At 36.7% G+C, this 6,000-nt stretch overlaps 1 protein-coding gene across 1 annotated transcript in view; it reads left to right on the forward strand.

Moving 5' to 3' along the window:
• Positions 1 to 5,675, forward strand: part of LOC102165555 (uncharacterized) — a 31,806-nt gene extending 26,131 nt beyond the window's left edge. The window contains exon 8 of the mRNA XM_084957738.1: positions 5,539 to 5,675. The gene's annotated coding sequence lies outside the window, so the exon portion shown is untranslated. The remainder of the gene's footprint in view (positions 1 to 5,538) is intronic.
• The last annotated feature ends 325 nt before the right edge of the window (positions 5,676 to 6,000 follow it).

Consider the following 6,000-nt stretch of genomic DNA (forward strand, 5'->3'; position numbering starts at 1 on the left):
CCAATACATGTCTTCTAGAAAACATTGCGAGACAATAACAACCAGAACTGACCCTGGGAAGAATTTTGGCATCCCCAAATATAGGTAAATGCAAGGGCTTACAGGAAGGAAGTATGGAAAAGTGGGGACCGTCTAGCCCTAATAAGGCTTGAAATTGACCTGCCCAAGCCAACCTCCAAGTCAAGGCCCCAACCACTAACTCTTGGGAGTGGACTTCAATCCAGGTTTAGGTAACAGAGAGGAAGGAAAGGAGGTGTCCAGGTTAAAGTTACTAGAGCAAACAACAGAAGAGAGGTCTCTATGGAATTAGAGAACCAACCTAAATCAAAGCTTATTCAAAAGTTCAGGAAAACTGGGAGTTCCTGCTGTGGCACAGTGGGTTAAGGAACCAGTATTGCTGCAGCTGCGGCATAGGTCACAGGTGCAGATCAGATTCTGCCCCTGACCCAGGAACCTCCATATGCCACGGATGCAGCTATAAAGGAAGAGAAAATTTCAGGAAAACTAATTTCACACAAAAATGAGATGGAGAACTAATAAATTTGAATCCCATACGTAAAAAGAAAATAAGGAACATAAAAACATACATACAATCCAAAGACCCCAGCAAAGACATGATAGATAGGTACGTAGATCAATTGATAGACAAGAGATAAATATCAAAACCGTATCTATTTCAAAATAAGCTAAATGTATCAAGAAAAATCATAAAAATAAACTAATAAAAATACAGCATAAAATCACAGTTATGGTGCAGTGAGATGTGGTGCAATGAGACCCACGGCATCTCTGGAGCCTTGGGATGCAGGTTCGATTCCTGGCTTGAAAAGTGGGTTAGGGATCTGGCTATGCAGCAACAATATGATCGAACAAAAACAAAACACAAAAAACCCCAAAAAACCACCCGAATGATTTTAGTTTGTAAATGCTCTTATAACTATTTTGCTCCTTTAGCTGCTAGATTTTCATTGAGGCATATGCCTAGATGTGGAGGCTCCACGAAGGTGTGTGCACATCCTCAAATTTGCTAATATTGACAAGTTGCTGTCTCACATTGTTGTGCTAGTTGACATTCACACCAATGTCTTAGGAGAATCAACGACTCCGTTTATATTACATTTCTATTGTCAGCCTATTTCAGTTTTTCTAATCGATTGGGTGTGGAATTGCATCGAAACATTATTTAAAATTTTATCTCCATGATTACTAATGAGGTTTAGCATTTTTAATGTAATTTTTATCAAATTTTCTCTGAATCACCTGCTCACATCCTCTAGTATCTTCTGGGTTAGTTTTGTTTTTTATTTTTATTGATGCCTAACAATTCTTCTATCTATTCTGAAAAACAGTACTCTATTATATTCATTTAAAGAACCTTTTTTTTAAATTTAAGATGTCTTTCTAGTTCTCAGTGTCTCTTTTGTAATTTTCGTATAGTATATATTTCAATAAGTTTTCATACATGGTTTCTGGTATAATGTTTTTGTCCCTTTTTTCTCTCCTACTCCCAGTGGGGGGAAAAAATCCTATATATTCTTTTTTTTATAATTTTTTTTTGTTTTATTTTCCCACTGTACAGCAAGGGGGTCAGGTTATCCTTACATGTATACATTACAATTACATTTTTTCCAATCCTATATATTCTTTAGCATTTTATAAAGTTTAGCTTTTCCGTTAGAGCCTTTTATCCACATGGAACAGATTTTAGGGGTGATGTAAGATATAGTTCTAATAATTTATGTCTGTCTTATCAATAACCACACTGAATCCAGTTTTCGCCAATACAAACAGAGTTGCAGCTGGCCCCCCTGTGCACATGAGCACAGACTTCTCAGTGATAGCACCTAGAAGTGCAGGGACTGGGGTACAGACGATGCATGTTTTCGTATCCACTGACTGGTGCAAAATTATTCTCCTAATGGGATTTTCAAATGGACACTATCGCTAATAAAGTATGAACTCTACTTCCCTGTGGGCGGCATCAGACATTAATTTGGGCCATTCTGATGAATGTTCGTTGTTCTATCAGTAGTCATGTGACAAGGATTTATTTTTGTTCGCTTCAGTTTGTTTACCTGAAATATATTCTACAATTATGTGCTCAAAATGGATGGTCTGTTTTCCGAGTTTGCCTGATTTGTGAATCCCCACTTATTTTTTCAGAGTGGTAAGTAAATATTCCCAAACAATGTAAGAAACAGTGATGGCTTCCCCACATTGTTGCCTTGCACGTCAGACACTATTTTAAAGATGGTCAAGGAAAATGAATATACAATTATTTGTTTGAATGTTCTTATCCCTATGCTTTCAATATTCGTACTGCTACTATCAGCTTATATCTATATGAGCACTTGACAATTTTAAAGAATTCTAACATGCGTTTCAGCAAGAATTTAAAACTCAGGTTAGAATGTATCAGCCTTAATGTTAGCATGAATAAAAGGGGTAACGTGTTCTTTTGTGTGCCAATGAGTCACTTCCAGTTTTTTAGCTACCTATTATGTTTCATCGGAAGTGTTTGCATATTTATATCAACTTTCTGTTTACCCCTTAGATTATTCATGCCTGAGTGGAGTGTCAGCTGCAGAAATAGGAGGTTTAATGAGTTTCAAGGGGATACCTCATTCCAAGAACAAAAACTGGGAAAGGAATAGAACACAAGTGCCTGCATACTAATATAGCCCCTTGTTAGAACCAGTCTCAGAGCACAGGATGATAGACAGTCCCTGCACAATATACATCTCTTTTCGGGAGGCTTTTACTTCCAGTTCGACTTTGTATAAATTAATCTCCTACAGACACCACACTAATTCTAAATATATAAGCGACACATACCCAGAGGTCAAGGTTACTGTGACTCTACCCCGAAGACTGTATTTCTCTGCATCTGCACAGGTTTTATTTTACAGACTACTGCTTTGTTTTGCTGCCTTTTTTTCCTTTTTTTTTTTTTTTAATGAACCATTGGTTATAATGGAAATGATTGCCATAAAAATAAACATTTAACTTATTAGCATTCTACATGTTCTTTTTCTTTGAAAGAGAGCCTTAATTTACGTTGGCAAAGATAATGCATCATAAAGCACCTTTTTTTTTAACATATTTAACATATGCTATGCAGTGCTAGTCTATTGGGACAGCAAGCCAAGTTAATTTAAAAGAGTAAAAGTTAAGGTTGATCTATGAAGCACATAAAATGGAGAACTAAGACAATTGTCCGTACTCTTCAGGTTAAAAATCCCAACATACATAAGTAAAAAGAGAAAAATTTTGGCTCTATGTAATTTAGATGCATTATTTTATGTGTATTTTATATTCTCTGTGTCTGTGCATGCACATATACATGAAATTATAATCTTGGTATTCTAATGTTCATGAAAAATTTGATCTTAAATTGTACAGTGAAAATTAAACAAAAAACTTCCAGGGAGTTCCCTGGAACCCAACTAGTATCCATGAGAATACAGATTCGATCCCTGGCTTCCCTCAGTGGGTTAAGGATCTGGCATTGCTATGAGCTGTGGTGTAGGTCACAGACACAGCTTGGATCTGGCATTGCAGTGGCTGAGGTGTAGACCTGCAGCTACAGCTCTGATTGGACCTCTAGCCTGGGAACCTCCATGTGCCTCAGGTGCAGCCCTAAAAAAAAATTAAAAAGACTTCCAAAGATTCCTAATTTCTTAAGCCAGGTGAAAAATTTGACGCAATATTATCCAGTGGTACTTAGAAGGAATTCATTAACCTATCTGAAACATAGAGGGAAATATTATTTGATTTAGTTTGATTGCTTTGAACTGTTTTCAGCACTTTAAGTTAGATATCTCTAAATTTCCCAGTTTCCTATGATTTCAGAGAGAATAAATTTCACTCATTAAAGCAGGAAGGTACTGATTCCTGCACACATTAAAAAAAAAAAATTCCAAATTGTTGCTTAGGTGAAAATAAGGAAGAAGATCGGTAACAAGAAGAAAAGAAATGAACATTAGTGACTAACTTGTGTAAAGCGCTTTAAACTTGTATCGGTGTTTCATGACCATCGATGCTGTCGCTTGTAATTCACTCATTTATTTCATTAAAAAGGAAAAAAAACCCTATTCTCCCTTTTAGGCAAATGACCTGAGGAAAGTTAGTGATTACTGAGTTTGCATGGTTGGTGTCCAGGTCAGGATAAAAATTGGATTGGAACTTTATAGTCTGTATGACTATAAAGTCAATATCCGATCCAGCACACCCTGCAACAAGGAGAAGTAAGCAGGGAGTATTTCCTAAGGGTGGCAAGATGTGCAAATATGTCCAGTAAGAGGACGTGTGCTCTTAATGCTCTTCTGTGTTGTGGAGAAGGGATGAATATGGGCCAGTACTATTTGCCTAAGGAACACAATTGCTTGGAGAATGCAAAAGCGTTAGGTACTCTACTAATGATCCCTATCGTGAAATAGAATTTACAAAGATATGTTATATTTCAAATGATTTAGATACCATTTATTGAGGACTAATTTCTGCCAGTCATAGTTCTGTCATCACATTTCATCTCTTCAACAACCAGTGAAGGGAATATTATTAACCAATCTTTTTTTAAAATAAGTCGTATCGGCAAATAGCTGACTTAGAAAGTTGTATTGGTTTCAGGTGTACAGCAAAGTAGATCAGTTATCCATATACATATATCCATTCCTTTACGGATTATTTTCCTGTATAGATTATTACACAGTGTCGAGTAGATTTCCCTGTGCCATACCGTAGGTCCTTGTTACCTGTCTATTTTATATGTACTAGTGTGTATGTGTCAATTCCAACCCTCTAACTTATCCCTCCGCCTCCATATTTCCTCCTTGGTAACCCTAAGTTTGGCTTCAGAATCTTTGAGTCCATTTCTGTTTTGTACATTCTTTTGTATCATTTTTATTAGAGTCCACATATTAGGGTTCTCATGATATTTTTCTTTCTCTGACTTACTTTGCTAAGTATGAGAATTTCTAGGTCCATTCATATTGCTACCAATGATATCAGTTCATTCTTTTTTATGAATAAGCAATATTCCATTGTTCCTCTGTTGCTGGACATTTATGTTGCTTCCATGTCTTGGCTGTTGTAAATAGTGCTGTAATGAAATTGGTGTGCATGTGTCACTTCAAAATATGGTTTTCTCTAGATATAAGCTCAGGAATGAGATTGCTAGATCCCATGGTAGTTCTATATACAGTTTTTTAAGGAAGCTCCATACTGTTCTCCGTAGTTAGTTGCACCAGCTTACATTCCCAGCAACAACGGATCAGGAGAAGATCAGGAACAAGGGTGTCCACTCTTACCACTTTTATTCCACATAGTTTCGGAAGTCCTAGCCGTAGTAATCAGAAGGAAAGGAAATCATATTGGAAAGAAAGAAGTATAGCTGTCATTGTTTGCAGATAGCATGATACTATATGTACAAACTCCTAAAGATACTACCAGAAAACTACTAGAGCTCATCAATACATTCGGTAAAGTTGCAGGATACAAAACTAATACACAGAAATCTCTTGCATTCCTACACTCTAGCAATGAAAGATCAGAAAGAGAAATTAAGGAACAATCCCATCACATCAAAGAGGACAAGATACCTAGGAATAAAGCCACCTAAAGAGGCCAAAGACCTGTACTCTGAGAACTGTAAGACACTGATGAAGGAAATTGATGACACAAACTGATGGGAAGATATACCGTGCTCTTGGATTGGAAGAATCAATTTTGTAAAAATGGCTATACAGCCCAAGGCAATCTCAACACAATCCCTATCAAACCACCAATGGCATTTTTCACAGAAGTAGAACACAAATTTTTAAAATTTATATGGAAACACGAAAGACCTCAGATAGCTGAAGCAATCTTGAGAAAGAAAAACAGAGCTGGAGGAATCAGGCTCCCTGGCTTCAGGATATACTACAAAGCTGCAGTCATCAAGAACAGAAATGGAACAAAAACAGAAAAACGGATCAGTGAAACAGGATAGAAAGTCCACAT

The sequence above is a fragment of the Sus scrofa genome, chromosome 5, assembly GCF_054392235.1.
Source record: "Sus scrofa isolate SSC_HxYL_T2T_F1_AM1 chromosome 5, Sscrofa_HxYL_maternal_Yorkshire_Landrace_v2.0, whole genome shotgun sequence".
Taxonomy (NCBI): Eukaryota; Metazoa; Chordata; class Mammalia; order Artiodactyla; family Suidae; genus Sus; species Sus scrofa.